General features: G+C 35.5%; 3 long non-coding RNA genes across 4 annotated transcripts; all 3 read left to right on the top strand.

The window, feature by feature from the left end:
- The first annotated feature begins 9,031 nt into the window (after nucleotides 1–9,031).
- On the top strand, nucleotides 9,032–10,650 carry LOC147503347 (uncharacterized). Its single transcript, XR_015220171.1, has 5 exons — nucleotides 9,032–9,226; nucleotides 9,340–9,567; nucleotides 9,694–9,789; nucleotides 10,037–10,106; nucleotides 10,583–10,650. It is a non-coding gene; the product is annotated as an uncharacterized LOC147503347 (long non-coding RNA).
- Nucleotides 10,651–12,359: 1,709 nt separating this feature from the next.
- On the top strand, nucleotides 12,360–13,758 carry LOC147503348 (uncharacterized). 2 transcript variants are annotated; one of them, XR_015220173.1, is made up of 4 exons: nucleotides 12,360–12,483; nucleotides 12,640–12,685; nucleotides 12,772–12,885; nucleotides 13,234–13,758. It is a non-coding gene; the product is annotated as an uncharacterized LOC147503348 (long non-coding RNA). The 2 variants fall into 2 exon arrangements; XR_015220172.1 differs by having other exon boundaries at nucleotides 12,378–12,483; nucleotides 12,640–12,658.
- Nucleotides 13,759–17,702: 3,944 nt separating this feature from the next.
- Nucleotides 17,703–18,070, top strand: LOC147503349 (uncharacterized). The gene is made up of 3 exons (XR_015193243.1): nucleotides 17,703–17,782; nucleotides 17,874–17,941; nucleotides 18,030–18,070. It is a non-coding gene; the product is annotated as an uncharacterized LOC147503349 (long non-coding RNA).
- Nucleotides 18,071–18,377: the final 307 nt, after the last annotated feature.

An 18,377-nucleotide genomic window follows, 5' to 3' on the forward strand; every position in this document is an offset into this window, starting at 1 on the left:
ATTTTTAGAGGATCAAACTAAAGCGAAATAACAACTTGGGGGTAGTGGCGATTACTCCGCTCAGCTAGTTCTTCTTCCACGATTAAGGCTACCCGGTATGTTTGAGGTTAAACCCGATCTAGAACTTAAAAATTTAATCGAATCTCTAACTAAAAAGGTTGAGGCCATTTCTGTACAACAAAAGCCTATCCCGTCATGAATGTAAATTCAAATCCATGTAGTTTACATTTGGAGTCCCGAGCATCCCGACTCCCAATCGGCCCTATAGCCTATGAACATTCTTGTTCTATTAATAGTGAACCTAAGCCCTTTGGAGACAAAATCCCAACCGGTTGGAGAAATAACCAACAAGTCACACCTCCGAGGTACAATAATCAATATGTTAGGCCACCACACGGTTACAAACCAAAAGCTACACCGGACAAGGGGCGAGTCGGGGTAATTATAATAATTATAACAACCAAAGCCAACCTCGACAAGGTCAAGCACAAGGTCAATATAGTTATAATAATTATAATGCTAATAGAGGTATCGTTCGGTAAATAATAACTATCACAATCCGCCTATAAATAATCAACGCGACATAGTTCGGTCCACCACCACCCGTGACTATTACACCCACACAACCGGATCGTCTTGACACCTTCATACAAGTGAGCCAACAACTTTTCCAAACCATGGCTCAATCTAACCAACACATTCTACAATCTGTTAATAATTTAAACCAACGGTTAGCCCAAGAGAAAGCCCACCAAAAGGCGTGTTTCGGGCCAAGCGATACCCACCCCTAGAGCGGCAAACCGCGACCTTTTTGAGGTAAGCGGTAATACTAGTATGCGAAAACTACAAACGTAGGTGAGCTAAATGCCATCACCACTCTCCGATTAAGGAAGAGTGGTTGATAACAAAATAACTATGCCTATAGTTACCCCATCGATACTCCTACACACCGGATATTGAACTAGATACGAAATAGAAACCCGAAGAACCTACAACTATAGAGGTACCGGTTAAACCACAACCTAAGAAACAAAAGCCAAGGTTAAACATCCTGTTGATCCATATGCTAATTATAGAGAGAAAAACACCGTTTCCCCAAAAATTAGCCATGTTAACTAGGGGATACAAATTATGAGGAGATTAGGAACGTTTTCAAAAATCTAACTATAAACCTTCCCTTTCTCGAAGCTATTAAAAGCTACCACACCATGCTAAGTTTCTTAAGGAGTTGTGTACTACTAGGCGTAAGACCAATATACCAAAAGACGCCTTTTTAACAGAACAATTCCCAACGCTTATCTGAAAATAATGGAATTGTTAAGTACAAGGACCACAATTAGATCCCTCTTGTACAATGCACCTTAGGAGATTCTCACCGCGGCGACCGGCTTATTAGACACGGGGGCTAGTGTTAACTTACTCCCATTTTATTTTTATAAACAAATAGGTCTAGAGGAGATGCAACCTACTAAAATGGCGTTGCAATTAGGCTGACCGGTCTATTAAGTATCCTAAGGTGTGGTTGAGAAACGTCTTTGGTTAAAGTCCAAAATTTTACTACCCGGCCGACCGTTGTCCTAGACCGCGTAACTCACTAACGACTCTGTACCTATCATTTTAGGGCGTCCCTTCTTGGCTTACTTGCCAACGGCTCATAAAACCTGCGATGGTTCGATGTCCTTGTCCTTTTGGCCATCTTTACATTGAGGTAAATGTTTTTCAAAACTAGGACCGCGATATCGATTCATCTACAAATGGAGAGGTTAGCATGATCGAGAGCTTAGCTCAAGATTACTTCAAAACATGTTTCGGAGAAACAGATTAACAAATTCCTTTCCTTCGAAATTCCGACTTTAACAATGACTCCACGGTAGTAGGCGAAATAGAAGAAGAATTCACTGCAACTCTTTTGCACCGCTTCTTTACCACTTCAGCGAGTCCCCCTTGCCAACAACCATTCATCCCTTGATGCTATGGCCGGAAGATGAATTTTTCAATCTTTATCCCATGATCCTTTTGACCCACCTATTGAGGAATGTCTTGCATATATCAAGATTTATGATGATATGGACTTGAGGCTCTAGCTGAGAATCATTCACCTTCCATCACCAATATTCCCCACCCTCCACCTTTTCAAAGGAACCTCGAGTTTGCACTTTCGATCCTTTAGTTTCTCCCCATTAGCTTCATGATTTTTTAAATCCACCTATTAAACAAATACTTCCCAAGGATAAACCACTAGACACCTTCATTTTTAGACTTGAGGCGGTCCCTAACTACACCATGAATGAGTTTTGTGCTAAACCCACATCCTCATTTTTTTCCATGCTTTCCCTCTAAAACTTATTCCAATCCACCATATCTTCCACAACCATTCACTTTTCCACACTTATTCACTAGGACACCCTCTCATTCAAAGATGAAACATAAGGTGCCTACTTTCGGTTATGTTATAGGTCTATCCGACTTGGCTTTCATTCCACTAGGGTCTGCGTCGTAGGAAATCTTGGTGCTTGATTGTGTTTGGATATGTTTTCTGTGATATTTATTTATGGAACGATCCACAACTATTTAGGTTGTTGGTATATGATAAACCTGCATATTCATACATATGTTTTAGATAAAGTCTCGGTATATGACTATAAACGACTCAATTTTTGTGTTTGGTGCATTTCCTTTCATTTCCATATATTGGTGAATGCACCATTTAGGTAACCGGCCCTCCCTATGGAGTGTGTGGCTGTAAGTACGGATCCTAAGTCCACGTTTCACATAATTCCGTTTTCCACTCTTGCATGTTTTCGGTTTTGAGTCATGTTTCTCTATGGTGTGAATTATGTCTTTCTGCTTATTGTTTTCCTTTATATTAAACCTAATTCATAAAAAGTAAAAAAGTTTAAAGATATATAAAAATAGTAATCTAGCAAGTCTCGAATCGACTTTAAAAGACCCCGTTTTAAAACAAATTTTTACAAACCTGTTTTTCAAAATTTGTTTGGGGAATAAATAAGTGTTTAGTTTTTCATTCTTGATCACTTAAATTCCTATTCTTACCCCACCTCGCTCCCTTGAAGAGTAGCTAGATTTCTCCTTGTATGTTGTTTTGATGTTGTCTTTTATTATTTTTAGTAGATAGGATATTACGTTGTTAAAATTCCGTAGTTAATTTTGACTTTTGTAGTGAAATGTTGTTTGAATGACAATATGAATATAATGTCGATATTTTCATTATGCGTGATTAGTTAATATTGATCCCACCTTCCCAAACTGTTTGGGGGTGGTGTTATCTATTCCAGCATGATTTTATATAAACTTCATTCATTCTACACTCACAACCCACACTACACCTAACTTCCATCACTCACCTTTCACTCCCACGTTTAGTCTCATTTTTCAATTTTCAGCAACTCCGAAGCGCTTTTCATTCTACTGAGGCGCTTTTTTCGGCTCTGTATATTTTGTTCTGAATTTTGCTCGAGGCGCCAGCCAGCAAAGGCTGGCGACCACCATCCTCATCTACTGGACCTAAAGCGCCCAGCGCCGAAGTTAAACCAGCGCTAAAACAACTGGAATTCTAAAATTTGAGCGCGACTTCAGCGCCACTCTATACGGCGCCCAGCGCGACTTCCGTGGACGGAAAAATTCCGGTTTTCTCACGGGTAGTTTCGGATCATTCATAGCTATTCCGGGCGTAATTTTGAGATGACATCTCCTATAATAATACGAAACAGTCTTTCAAAGATTTGTTCCCAAAGCACTACTTATGGTGCTTGGTTTTGTGAGGTGATCACACACGTAGGCTAGGAACCGCTTATGGGTCTTGCTAGCAATTGTTCTTGGACTTGCCATGCCCGCTGAAATACAAGACCCATGATGCTATTGGGTAGATAATATGCATGTCCGGGAGTGGAGGTAAGTTTTAGTTTACGTTAGTGTAATGCTTATGTCCCAAGCAATTTCATTACATTAACCCCATAATGGGTGGAACTCTTATAGAGTTCGTCAATTTTTATATTTCCTATATTAGTATGTTCTAACCTTGTTTTTACGGATGTTCCCGAATTTCCGCAGCTTTCCATGGTATTTTTCCTACCCTCTTTATTTAAATGCTTTGAGGACAAAGCATGCTTTTTGTTTGGGGGCATAGAAACCGCGTGTAATTAAGTCATCTGTTAGGATATAGATATGTATAATATGCACTTGTTTTCTAGTTAAAATTTCAAAAAAAATTTAAAAATATAAATAAAAAGTATGCTATACACTTAGGAATATTGGTATTGTTTTCTTTCTCCATGTTTTAACAATCTAGAAGTCTCACATAGGCTGTTGCATCGGAATAATTGTTAGAAACTTAGGTTAATCGTTAGGTAATAATCTTTGCATCTATCTATAAATATATTACATGAGTATCTATGATTGTTAGCGATAAGTTTAAAATCTAGGCTAGAGTACTTATTCTACAAATCCTGTGAGAATATAGCCTAAAGCCTTATATGAAGTGAAACATTTGAGAAATGACACAAAGGGAGAAGTAAAATCGGATAGAGAAATCACACGTCCACTTGCTTGATCACTATGCCATATCCTAAAGAGAGAATTTAGGCGCTCTTTGGATCGATATAGCCAGAAATTCAAACCTAAGAATTATTTTCCGCTAATTAAGCCACTCGAGAGCCTTTTTTTTAGCCTTCCATACACCACAATTCCTTTACCACTGTTACAAAAACAAAAACAAAATAAAAAAAAAAAAGAATAAATCAACCTACCCAATTTAGAATAAGTCCGAAATAGAATGAGTGAAGAAAGAAGAAGAGAAAAACACATGTAAACAAAAATTGTTACTTGCTTGAGAAAATAAAGAAAAAAAAAAAAAGAAGTTTCCATCCAAAGAAAAAAAAAAATAGAAATAAAATAAAAACTCCAAAAAAATAGAATAAAAAGGAGTCAAAAGCCAAAGAAAAGAAAAAGAAAAAATATGGCTAAGGATGGAAACAAAGTATAGAAGCAAAAAAAAAATAACAAGGTTTTCTCTAAGTTACATAATCTGAAGACTCTATTATCTCGGACTTGTCCTTTTGAATATCCATTTCCTTCCTTCTTAAACCATCTCCTAATCCCGTAACACCTAATAAAGACCTCTAGCTCGATTAGGAATAGGTTAGTGTGATAGTAAAAGTGGCGGATGTGTTTGATCGACCGACTTCCTTGTTGTCATTGAGATTGTAAGGTAAAGTGTGCCCACTTGTACTGCTTTAGATGCGAAACTTGAGTGCAAAAATCAGTGTTGTTTCTTGACTATTATTGTGAGAACCTATTTAAGGGCTATTAGGAGTTCTCGAAAACAAACCTGCTAAACATTTGATAGTACTACTCATTGTATATATGTTTATTGTAGATGATTGATTATTATGCATATATTAACTTAGGATTTTGGTTGGTTATTCTTATGTAATTGCTAGAGAGATGTATAGATAGTTGAGCATGAATAAGGAAACAATAGTTTTATTTTCTTAGTCGTTGTAGTATAGATGAAGTTTGTGAGTACCTTCAACTGGAAAACTCTCCGCGAGGCTATAACTTCGTCCACTAGGGAATTCCTAGTGGTTTAAGGCCTTGTTGCATATGGTCAATGCAATCGCGACTCAGTAAAGCGAGAGTAGTTAGAACTCCATTTTGGTCACTTATTCTAATTTCTCATATTTGCTTGAGGACAAGCAAAATCTTTGTTTGGGGTGGTTTGATAAGAGCCCAAAACTGTAGTTTTAACCCCTTAATAATCATCTTGTTAGACCAATTATGTGAATAATAAGTAAGAGTTAACGATTCGCGTTTTTATGCATTTCGGGCTTCAAAGTCCATTATGTGCGAAAATGTGCCACTTTAGCGAGATAAAGGAGCAAAAGTCGTGAGAACTTCCGAAGACCATATCTTTAGACTCAAATCTCAGAATTGGGCCTACCTTATGTCAAAACGACCGGCTCGGAAAGAGCTTTCCAATGGTCCAAGCCTTGACCCAATCAGAGGAGCAGAAGTGGACGAAAAGTCTGTTGAAGCGAACTGCAGCTGAAGAGGCCTTTTTGGACTGAAAGAATTGGGTTTTGGGCCTGATTCTCTGGCCCAAAACATGGCTCCAAGCCCATGCACGATTTTTGGATCTGAATGTATAAAAACAAAAGCTTAGTTCATTGTTAATGGTAGATAGGGTAGATAGTTAGGTTAGAAAATAAATTAGATTAGTTAGCCTCCATTAAAACCTTAGTTCTAGATCTAGTTTTTATATTAAAGTAATTAGTTTTATTCTTGTTTTAAATTTAGTATTGAATGATTGTTCTCCCTTGAATTAGATAATAAAATAGTTGTTCTTGATTCAATTTCGATTTGTCAATTACAATTGTTAGATCTAATTTCATTTACTACTTGTTATTCAATGCTTAGTTGTTAATTAGATTTTTGTTATTATTTAATTTAGATTAGTTAAATTTCATAAAAGTTAGAATCTTTTCATTATGTTTAGTTTAGATTTAATGGGAATTGTTAGTTTGATGAATCAAGGCTAAATCCTCCATTAGAGGGTTTGATGAAGCCTTGATGAAAACTTAGTGGTTAGTATAGAATTGGTTGTAGAATCTATTCCACTCTAGAAAGTCGTGTTTAAGCCATGAGAATGGGTGGGCGACTTCACATGCTAGTTAGTACTTTCGGTAGAAATGCCATGAACACTAGGGATTAGAACTTCGAATTTCTTGCCGTAAGATCGTGAGAATCGAGATACAAGAATCTATACTAGGTTATTAAGTTGGATTCGAGGTGGATTCAATTCCCCTCTAATCCTTTATCTAGATTCAAAACAAGCATATTCCATAGTATTAAGTAGTTAAATTCAACGTAGACTCATTTTAGTTTCATCGTGAGTATAACACCGCTTAGTAAAGCTCTCATTGACTTAAAATGACTAGTTAAACTTAGAAAACAATCCATGCTAGGGAACTAGGAGTGGAGCGAACCCGTTACTCCATTTAGTGCAATTAGATTGAGTAGAAGCTTTGATAATCAACAACGTAAAAGTAATAAGTTTAGTTTACTTACGTTTTGGATTCGTAGTTCATTTCGTAGGTAAACTATTCATTTTATAGTTATCAGCTGTCAAAAGCAATGGAACACCGACTGCTCAACCACCGTGCAGCCAAACAACACCAGAAACTGAAGTCGGTTCTAGTTCTATTCGTCACTCGACTCAACAAAACTTGATGAATATGTTTGCAAATTTGAATCCTCCTTCTGGGACACTTGGTTCTTCACCAAATGTATCTTTATTAGATAGGGATGGTGTAGTGGTTGCTAAGGGGTATGTCATGACAGAGATTTGGGAGATTGCAATGGCGAAAAGTTCTCGAGGAAAAAAAGGTCTACATAGAGGAAGTCTTGGTTGGTGATGCTCTTGTTTACGATGGGCCCCAAGATGGAGTTAGATTTTTGGATGGCTTTAGTCAGGAGGTCCTTTAATTTGGCTCGAGTCAAGGATCACAGTTTTCTTAATAAGTTGTTTGGGATATGCAAACTTTCTGAACTTGGAATTTTTCAAGGTATGGTTTGGTTACTTTATGTTTTGAATGTCGTTTGTTTTTTTATTTAATATGGATGTCATAGTGACTTGACAAACTTATGGTCTTTTTGGTATGGATGAGTATTGACTTTAATATGTTAGGTACTATATCTATTTATTAAATTTGATTGCAAAGATATATGTATGCTTGTTTGCTTAGCGGGTTGAAGAAAGTACTAACCCACCCATTTTAACTCACTTTGTGCAAATCAATATAATTGGTTTTGCACTACCCGGTCCCAAGCCGGATAAAGGAGGAGGGAGGATGGTGGAGCCTTGACCTTGTTTCCTGCAAACGCTTATAAAGAGAAGAAGGAAGAAGTGGAGCCAGGAGGCGAGGGCTGATCCGAGCGAGATCAAAGGATCAGTATTTGCGTGTCCGAATTACGGTTTATTTTCCAATTCATGTTTATGCTTATTTTTATCATTTTTTCTACTCAATTCTCAGAGTTTAAGCTTTGTTTGACAGATTTCTTTGAAGACAGATAAAAAAGACGTGTTTCAATTCTTTTCAAGGGCTGGCAAGGTTAGTAGGGGTGCTCTTTTTTAGCATATCATATTACCTCTTAATATAGTGGATCGTAAATATTTTCAGAGTGTTCATTTAAGATCATTTCCAATTTACTGGATTGCGAATTGACTGGTTACATTCCGGCAGAGTTTGGAAATCTGAGAAGTGTTATGGAGATGTAAGGAACCTCCAGTTTTTCCTATTTTATTACATTAACATACATGTGTAATGTTTCTGAACCAATCTAACCATGCTATTATATTGTAGAGACACATGTAAAAATCAACTTTATGGTCAAATTCCTCGGGAACTTCGGTTCGGCTACTGAATTTGTTTTCACCGTGAGTTATACTTCGATGTTTAATATTAGAGAATGAATCCCGAATTCACCTCTCGGGGAAGAACCTTAGGTTTTATAGTAGTATATCCTCTGTTCTCTGCTGTGGTTTTACCGACTTTTTTTTACGCCTTTTGCTTTCAAGTAATTCACATTTTTTCTTACGTGATGAAACGATGTAGCATTGATTCTTTGTTGGATCAAACCATAAAGCACATCTTTGTTTCTAAGAAGTGTTACTAACCGAAATGAGAAGTTAAAGCAAAGTGTATATACTGATGTAAGTTAACCATACCCAAATCAGATTTATAAGACCGATTTACGGGAGAATGATCGGTGAACGCGTTGCATTTGTTGATGTTGGGCATGCTAGTATCGCGAGGTTTGTATTCTTTGGGTTTAAGAAAGGGCGGTTGAAGGTTGTGGCTCATTCTTTTGATTCAAATCTTGGTGGTAGGGATTTTGATGAAGTGTTGTTCCAGCATTATGTGGGGAAGTTTAAGGGTGAGTATAAGATTGATGTCAACCAGAATGCTCGAGCTTGTCTTAGACTCAGAGCTGCTTGTGAGAAGTTGATGCTGGGTTGACAGTGGAGAATATACATTCAGTTGAGGTGGTTGGTTCAGGTTCACGTGTTCCTGCTATCATTAGGATTTTGATCGAGTTTTTTGGGAAGGAACCGAGGCGGACTATGAATGCTAGTGAGTGTGTTGCCCGGGGTTGTGCTCTTCAATGTGCTATACTCAGTCCCACATTTAAAGTTAGAGAGTTTTAGGTACTTGAAATTTTCATTTTGTTTTGTAATTCTTAGTTATTGTACTTTAAGGGTATCTACTTTTATTCATTTTAGGAAGTTATTGTTCTAACCGTCTTACTTTTCTGTTTAAGGTCAATGAGAGCTTCCCCTTCTCGATTGCCTTGTCCTGGAAAAGGACTGCATCTGATTCCCAGAATGGAGCAGCATATCAACCACAAAGCACTGTTGTCTTCCACAAGGGAAATATCATTCCTAGCACAAAGTCTCTAACATTTTACAGATCATCAACTTTTACAGTTGATGTGATATATGCTGACGCGGGTGGTTGGCAAGTTCCTCCAAAGATCATCACTTACACGGTAAATTTTTTGGGTTCGAAATGATTTCACTATGTAGCGTTGTCTGATTTCATGTACTGGTTTCAATGGACTATTTTGCTTATATTATTTTCACTAAACACTTCTACCACTTATGTTTCTGGACAGATTGGTCCATTCCAATCAACAAAAGATGAACGCGCTAAACTAAAAGTGAAAGTTAAGCTGAACCTCCACGGGATTGTAGCTATTGAGTCTGCCACAGTAAGTATTATTATTGTCACAATAAGTATTATTATGGTTTATTCCCAGACGAGTTTGGGCTTTGATTTGTGGGCTTTGAACAGTGTCAATGGCAAATTTTGTAATTTCCACAGAAAAAGGGTATTTAAGACAATTCACAACTCTTGACTAGTCAACTGATGGCCACTGTTAGTTGACGCCTTTTGACTGTCAAACTGGGGCATCTATATAAGTTTCCTTCTTGTTACTTTGCTTGATTGTCATCTAGGAACCCCAAGAACACAAATGTCGTGGAGGGTATGGTAAAAGCTCTTGCAAGAGTTGTTTCATATTTGCAGGTGAGAATATTACACTATATTTTGTATTGTACACAATTACTTTGTCTATGTTCCAGTTTATCATTTCTTGTTGTAAAGAGGACGTCACAATGGCCTTTTACAACTATTTACTCCACTTCTCAAAATTAGCCAGTGGATTTGCGCTTGCTTTCGATTTTAGTCTTCTTTAAAAATTGTAATTCTTCTAATATTCTATCATTCTCGAGCCTTTTTAGAGATCTTGTGTCACTCTTTTGCACCCATCCACAGTTTTTGTCCCTCTCTCCTTCCCTTTCCTTACGATCTTTCCGTAAATTTGTGTGGAGGACAATGGTTTAGCCTCCTCCGTCTTTTTGACCCTTCTTTTCTTTAGTTAGAAATACGCATCAGGACAATGTTGCCAAAAACAAAGCTTGGAGATGTGAAGATTTAGGTGACATGGTGTGAGAACTAGTGCATTGCCTTCAGAGTTTCATAACTCTTATTACGTATTATAGGTTGCAGATTCAAGTGAGGAAAGCCTTGCCGCTGTTGCAGGAATGTTTAGTAGCAAAGCTATAGGTATCTTATTTATCTATGATTTTGTCTAATCTTTCATCGTATTGTAGATGCTGCTTGTTTGTATTCTTTGCATTATGCATTTTATCAATGTGTTTGGAACGGTACTTAATCCATTGGTGGTATATGTTTGGTCGTTTCTTACTTGCAATTAGGCATTTGGCAAAGTTTCATGTCTTTTACTATTATCATTATTGTTATAATTATTTCATCTATTATTATGATTATTATTACTATTATTTCAAAAAATTGTAAAATATTAAGTTAAAAACAGTCAGTTAGCAATCATTTACTGCCACAAAAGGCACACATTCTTACGGGGGAGCTGAATCATTGTGTGACAACTGTTAGTCTATTAGACAACTTAAGTTAGAAGTATTGTCCACACAGGATATTAATAATTTATTGCTTGTTGTTTGTGTTAGTACCAGCTGACCACATCTTTCGTTTTTGTAGAAGGTATATTTGTATGTTGTAGATGTTGTTTAATAACTTGGGTGTTGAATGTTTGTGTCTTTATTCTTAGTTTGCTAAGTACCTAATTTGAAGTGTAGAAGTAGTGATTATCAATAATTATCTTTAAGGTGTCCAGTGGTACTGGTCAAGCCTTGAGGATGTTGGGGTGGGTAGCCGTGTTGTCATGCCACTGATGCACAAGTTGGATTTTCATTAAAATTGGTGTTGCTTAAAGAGTTTTCAGAAAATCTTTATTAAAAACATTGTTGATAAATTAAAAGTCAGATTTCAAAGATTGTAGAAGCTTTCCTATAAGACATTTAGACTTGACACATATGTATAATGTATTTGGATTTGTAGTATGGGTACTTCTAAAGTTCTACACACGTTTTTAATAATTTCCAATCTGTTAATTACTCTATTCAATCGCCCCTAATTGATATGGAATTCAATGAGTCATTTATTGACATATGGAGACCGTGTCATTGATGATACTATATTCTTCAGAATTGAGTGGAGCCTAGACAATGATGCTTCCAACGCTGCGATCATGGTTGCTAGTGAAGCCCATGCGATTACTTTGGCGTTGAAGGTCTTTTGGGTGTTATATTTACAAAGTGGCTACTTTAATGAGATGAAGTTGTGGATCTTGGGCGAGGTAAACATCATTCGTTTCTTTTCACTTTATGGGCGTTTGTGCATCACATTATAATTATGATTCCTTTTTACTTTCCTTTTAATATCCAAATTGAATCCCCTATCCGTGATAGTGATGAATTAGTGAAGTGCACTTGGGCAAACTGCATTACTTTGTACAACGATGGTTGATTCAATGTGGTTGACAATCCTTGATCGCGTTGTCCCTAATTTTGACGAGGTATGTTGAGATGGCTATTCGAGACTTGTGATAAATTATTTTACGAGGTAGGTACAATCTGTTGCGATCTCTTTGTGATTATAGGTCGCAGGGGGAGGCTATTATTTTGGAAATCTTGAAGGATATCGGGCTTTCACTCGTAATTATAGATTAGTCATACTTTTGTACAACTTATGCAGTTGTTCAATTTTTGGTTTTTACTTTGTTATGGTTTTTTATATTTACTAAATTTGTGGACAAATGTCTTTAGTGTTTTGTATTTTTCTTAGAAGTGTTGGCATCATTAAATCAGAAAAAGTCATCCTTGTGCTCCATATATCCACGCTTTATATTTAATAACCTGTGGTTAGAGTATTGACACCATTCGTTGCAAGTCACATGCCAATGATTGTTTGAGATTATATCGCAGGCCTGTGGTGTTCTTCATTCTGTGGAACCGTTGAACTCCTTTCTTGCCTCCCTCTGCAAATTCACAATTAGTATGCCAATTGAAGTTGAAAGAAAAAGGTATGTTGTTAGGTTCGTGGTGGGAGGGGGGGTAATATAACCCTAGAAATTAAAAGGATGTTTATGCATTAAGTATGAAAGCGCTTGTATCTTTCCAGCTAAGTGAATTTAATATTCTACTGGTATTTATTAAGTATTTGTTCAATCGTATTGCAGGCTAACCCGGATTATAAAGGTATGTCATCATTGTAGGCCTGGGGAGGTGTCTCTCTCTCTCTCTCTCCCTCTCCCAATAGGATTCTTTTATTTTTGTGGTTCTTTCTATGACTTTATTTAATTTGCTTGCAGGTCCTACTTGGTATTGACTTACACACATGCAATGCTGGTGCATTTGGCTAGTTCGCCAGTGGAATTGGAAACACTGATGCCGGTTTTGTTATGGGTGCTGGAAAACTCCTTAAGGTATGTTCGTGATTTCTTTGTAGCTTATTGATATTCCAATCCCATCCAGTCAAGCTATGTATGAAAGCATAAAAACCGTTTAGACCTAAGTAAGATGGACATTTCATATTCTTGAACACCCCCTAAAAAAAAAATCTTCCCCGCTCTGCTCATGCCCCCACTGCAATGCAGTATACTAGTGTATATAGTGTCCTTTTGATTCGAGGATTAGTTATTTGACTTAACTATCATTGGTCGAGATGGTGAAGTAGCTGGTTCTACGAATCAATATATATTTGAGTAGTTAGGTTTACGACCGAGGTCTGAGGTTTTAATATATGATATGAAAGTATATTATTTGATTTTCAGGTTATGACGGGATTTATGTCTATGAAATGTTGAAAATACAAAGGAGATTTTGCCGAAATTTTTATGTCTTTCGTCAAGGTGTCTGACAAGGTTATAGGGTTTTGGGGCATTACATAAACTTTTAATACTATGCTTCTATTGCTACTAGTCTATTACCATACTCTCTTTTCTGAATTTTGTAGTTTGAGTATAAGGAGCTACTACTTAAGAATAAGATATAATGATATAAGTATATATCTATACATATTTGTTTTCTACTGCCTGACTCATTTTTATTTATTTCTATTGGTGTATATGATGAAAAGGACTTTTCTGATGATACCATCCCAAAGTCATCCCCTGATGCTTGCAACTATTGAAAGTGGGAGTTCTGTACAAATGATGTGAGAGCTTGAGTTTAGGGACAAGTCCCATTGATTTAGAAAACAATGTATATTTCATTCGTGACAAGTCTTATTTATGAAAAGACGTTTTTGTGATATTATTTTAATAAAAGACTATGTGATTAGATGTACTTGTGAGATTTTTTGTTTATGTTATGGACGATTGTAGAATACCCAATAAGTGGGGACATCTTTATGCAGGTTAGTAGTCTCCCAAAAATAGTGGTTTTGGGGGAAATTATTTTTTTTACATATGAAATAGTTTTGTAACGGTGGAAAACCGTAACTAAGCTTTGTAATAAGTAACACTTACAAAGCAACAAAACCGTTACCAAAATGTTACAAATTCTATAAATCAATTACATAAATAAACGTTACTAACTTTCTAAAACCGTTACTGTTGTTGGAAAAGAGTAACACACAAAAGCGTTACTAATACTATAAAACCGTTACTGTTGTTAAAAACGAGTAACGGTCAAAAAGCGTTACGAACTCTATAAAAGCGTTACTAATGTTAGAAAATAGTAACACAATTAAGCAAATAAAACCGTTAGCAAATATTTTTAGTTACGGAAAAAACCGTTACAATAAATAATTATGTAACGGTTTTAAACCGTTACAAATAATAATAACGCATTAGAAACGCCAAAACTGTGACGCAAAAAAACCGTTACAAATATTTTTAGTAACGGTTTCTGACCGTTAGGAATGTCCTGTTTTGGTATAGTGTAACAAAAGAAGAAGAAAAAAACCCTTACCTTCGTTTTAGATGAGGAAGTGCTGGTTTAAGCCAACCACTTTGTCTTCTCTGAAAGTGAGAGAGAGAGGAGTGCGGGATTCCAACCTTCGATTTTAGACTGTCTTTTATTTTTCAGATTTTTTTCTTTTTTATTTTATTTCTAACGGTATCCATGTGTTAGTCAACCATGACAAATTAATTCCGATAATTATCTTAAATTAAGTAACGGATAAAGTGACATACTAACGCCTTATAAACGTTAATAATTGTGTAACGGTTAAAAAACGTTACTAAGCGAAAAATGAGTGCGTTACAAAATCACCCTTTTGGTGTAGTGTATACTTATTTTTGTGGCACTTTATTGATATCATCAAACTTAACCTTTTCAACATTAATACAATATTGGAAGAACTTTGTGGTACTATTTCTTCATTTAAACTTTGTTTTACAATGTGCTTGTAGAAACATTGAGAATAGATAAATCTACTATCAGAACTAAGGAAAAAGGTGGAATATGATGAAATATTTGAGCATTTTATTGTAAGTTCAAGGTGTGCGTTAGAAGCTTCAAGTTTGGAAATGGAATATTATTTGAAAGACACTCTTCTTCCATCCATTTGATTATTAGATTGTTCAAATCTACAAATTAATGGTCATTACTCATTTTACCCACCCAATCTTACGTTAACACTTTGACATGTTCATATTGACGAAAGACAAAAAACGATATGATCTTCTTTATTATTCATGTTGGAATTGAATAAGTTTATTTTGCATATATACAAACAATCACTTAGAAAAAGAGAAAACACTTAGGGGAGTATTTTAAGTAGGTGAACGCATTTTCTTGAAAGAGATTTTTTTTTTGTATTCATCAATTCATCGTAGAACACGTTCATGTGATAAATCTTTTCAAGTGGGAGTAGTGTATTCTTTGAGGATATGGAAACAATCAATCTGTTTTAGTGATTTGATAGATATTTTAGTGTTTTGTACACATTAGTACGTAAGTCGAGCGGTGATGATTTACCGCTAAATCACTATAAATCTAAGAAAACTATTATACAAGCCAAATCGAGTTTAAGATAATTCCATTTAAAAATTACTGATTAATATCTTAAACCACAAAGTGAAGAGGCTATCTCAATTTGATCATTTAGTTTCCAAGTACTTATGCACCATAATCGCTGCTTATTAATATATTTCGGTTTATTTTCAATAAAAATATATTCTGATTTGAGAATTTGTGTAAGACATTTTGTAAAGCCTTTTCAGCACACAAAATATTTAATAGATCCTGGGAGTATGCCCGGGTCCAAAATCTAGTATATATATAATATATTAGAGTTCCTACATGGGGTATTTTTCTAGCTCTCTTAAAATTCCATGTCATCCACTCCTATTAAAATGGAAATTTCTCTTCTATTGAAAAATGAAATTCTAACACTTCTAATTAAAATGGGTACCACACTTCTAAAACGGGATCCCTCCCCCACTTAAAATACGGATTTTTAAAACTTAATTAAAACAATTTGTTGAGAAATTAAAACGGGTTTTTAAGACTTGATTTAAATAATTTGTTAATAAATTAAAATGGGTTAGTGAATAAAACAGGAATCATCATTTGTTAAAAAAATTATATATGTATAGTTATGATTATTGAGCAAGTTTTTAAAAGAGTCGGTGCGTATGCACGGATCTACTTTCTAGAATATATAAGCACATCGGACTTGGGGCTAGGCCCAAACATGCAACCTTGAGTCTGCAAGGACTTTGGTTTGACAGGGCTTGGACATTGCAAAAGAGAAATCGAGTAAGTCCTAGGCCCTCATAAGTCTGGCTCGAATTCGGCCCGTCAACCCCATTTTGATTTCTTTTTCCGATAATCACACACACACACACACACACACACACATATATATATATATATATATATATATATATATATATATATATATATATATATATATATATATATATCTTTTGGCTAGAGTGACATCCTTATAATGACATCCTTATTGTACATCCTATCAAAAAGTGCATTTCAACAATGAATTAGTGGCTGATTTTTTTGTAGATATATTCTACCCACCATGGATGATATCTCTACAAAAAATTAGCTCAATTCGATATTTCTAGCCTTGCCAAACTTAAAATTATTTCTAGACCGTTAGATAAAATTGCAAACTTAAAACACTATTTTTGACAAAGTTCCACATATTGGATTGAGCTAATTTTTTGTAGGGATATAATCCATGGTGGGTAGAATATATCTACAAAAAAATCAGCCACTAATTCATTGTTGAAATGCACTTTTGATAGGATGTACAATAAGAAATAAGTCATTATAAGGATGTCATATATATATATATATATATATATATATATATATATATATATATATATATATATATATGAAAAGCTAGTGTGTGCAGGGTGCATCTATGCGTAGGGCTGTGAACCACTCATTTTAAAATTTGTGACCGGGTGTTTAAGTTTTAGCCAACAGCAACAGTGAGGGTAAAAACGTAAAGGCTCCCTCTTCCCTAAACTCTCTCTCTCATTGCAAACTCTCCCCAAAAACTCTTTAATGTCCAAAACAAAAAAGACAAGGCCGAACAAAAACATTTTTTTTCTCTGCCTGCTTTCTTATTTCAGTCTTCTTTTGCTCTCTCGTAGTAGGGTTTATAGATCTGAGAGAAGAAGAAGAAGACATGGCTTTCTCTACTATGATTAGATCCTCGTAGTAGGGTTTATAGATCTGAGAGAAGAAGAAGAAGACATGGCTTTCTTTACTATGATTAGATCAACTGTAGCAGCATCACCTCCTTCTTTCATTGAACCTCCCAAGGTGATATATCTTTAAATATTAATATTATTTAATTTTTCTATATATGTAGTCATGATTACTTGGTTGTTTTGGTATGATTTGATGAGCTAAACTGGGAAAATAATTTGTTAATGAATGATTGACATTTTTGAGATTGGACTTGAGTATTGGTTATTTGGTCAAAGGTAGTATTTTGCGTTATGAGTGGAGATATAAATGAAGTTTCCATACTATCACCTTTCTTGTTGCTGGTGTTGTTTGTCAAAACTGCTTAAGTTGCATCCCCAACTTTTATTGATTCATAGTGTGATAGTGAATAGTACACCCTCCACCGTCAATCATCCATTACAATGTTTGTGAGTTTTACATCAAGAGGAGGATAGAACAATATCATATTGGTATGTTTGAATTAAATGGCCTCAAAGAGAGGAATAAGTTTTATTATTATTATTATTATTATTATTGTTTGTTTGTTTTATTGAATTTTCAACGATTTTTGTTACTTTTTGTCTTTCTCAGCAATCACAGTCTGAAGTCAGCTAAGGTCCAGACAAGCATTTTCGGTAACTCAGTTCAAGTTGACTCATTATCCTTACAGTTAAGTGATCAAACACTATGGTTTCTATGACATTGTAGTGAATTTTTCTTTAATTTCACTGTAAATCTCATGATTCTTTGAACTGTATAGGAAATGTAGTGGAAGAAGTATTCAGCCTATCAAAGCCACAGCCACAGAGACACCCCCTACCATTCCCAGTAAGAGATGTATTATAGGACTTTTAAGGTGATTAGTTTTTAATTATGTGAAGTGGTCTTATTTGGTGTCATTTTTGCTCATGTACAGAGTCATGGAGCGGTGGGAAGACAAAGATTGGGATCAACGGTGAGCTTCTTTTCGTGAAATCTTGTTTATTATTTGCTTATTTGCATCTTTTAGGTTCCATCTAGACTAGCAATGTCGTAGTTTAGATTTAGAGCATAGAATGCATTTGGTCTTCCAGTTTATCTGAAAATTACTATCGTGCAGGTTTTAGCCGGATTGGAAGGTTGGTCTTATGTATTACAACAAGCAGAGATGATATCGATGTTGTAGCTGTCAATGATCCATTCATTGATGCCTCATACATGGTATGGGGACATTGTTTGTATCTTCTCCAGTTTTTCTTTTCCTTTCTTTGTTGTCATTGGAGCT

The sequence above is a fragment of the Coptis chinensis genome, chromosome 4 (assembly GCF_015680905.1).
Source record: "Coptis chinensis isolate HL-2020 chromosome 4, ASM1568090v1, whole genome shotgun sequence".
In the NCBI taxonomy this organism is placed as follows: Eukaryota; Viridiplantae; Streptophyta; class Magnoliopsida; order Ranunculales; family Ranunculaceae; genus Coptis; species Coptis chinensis.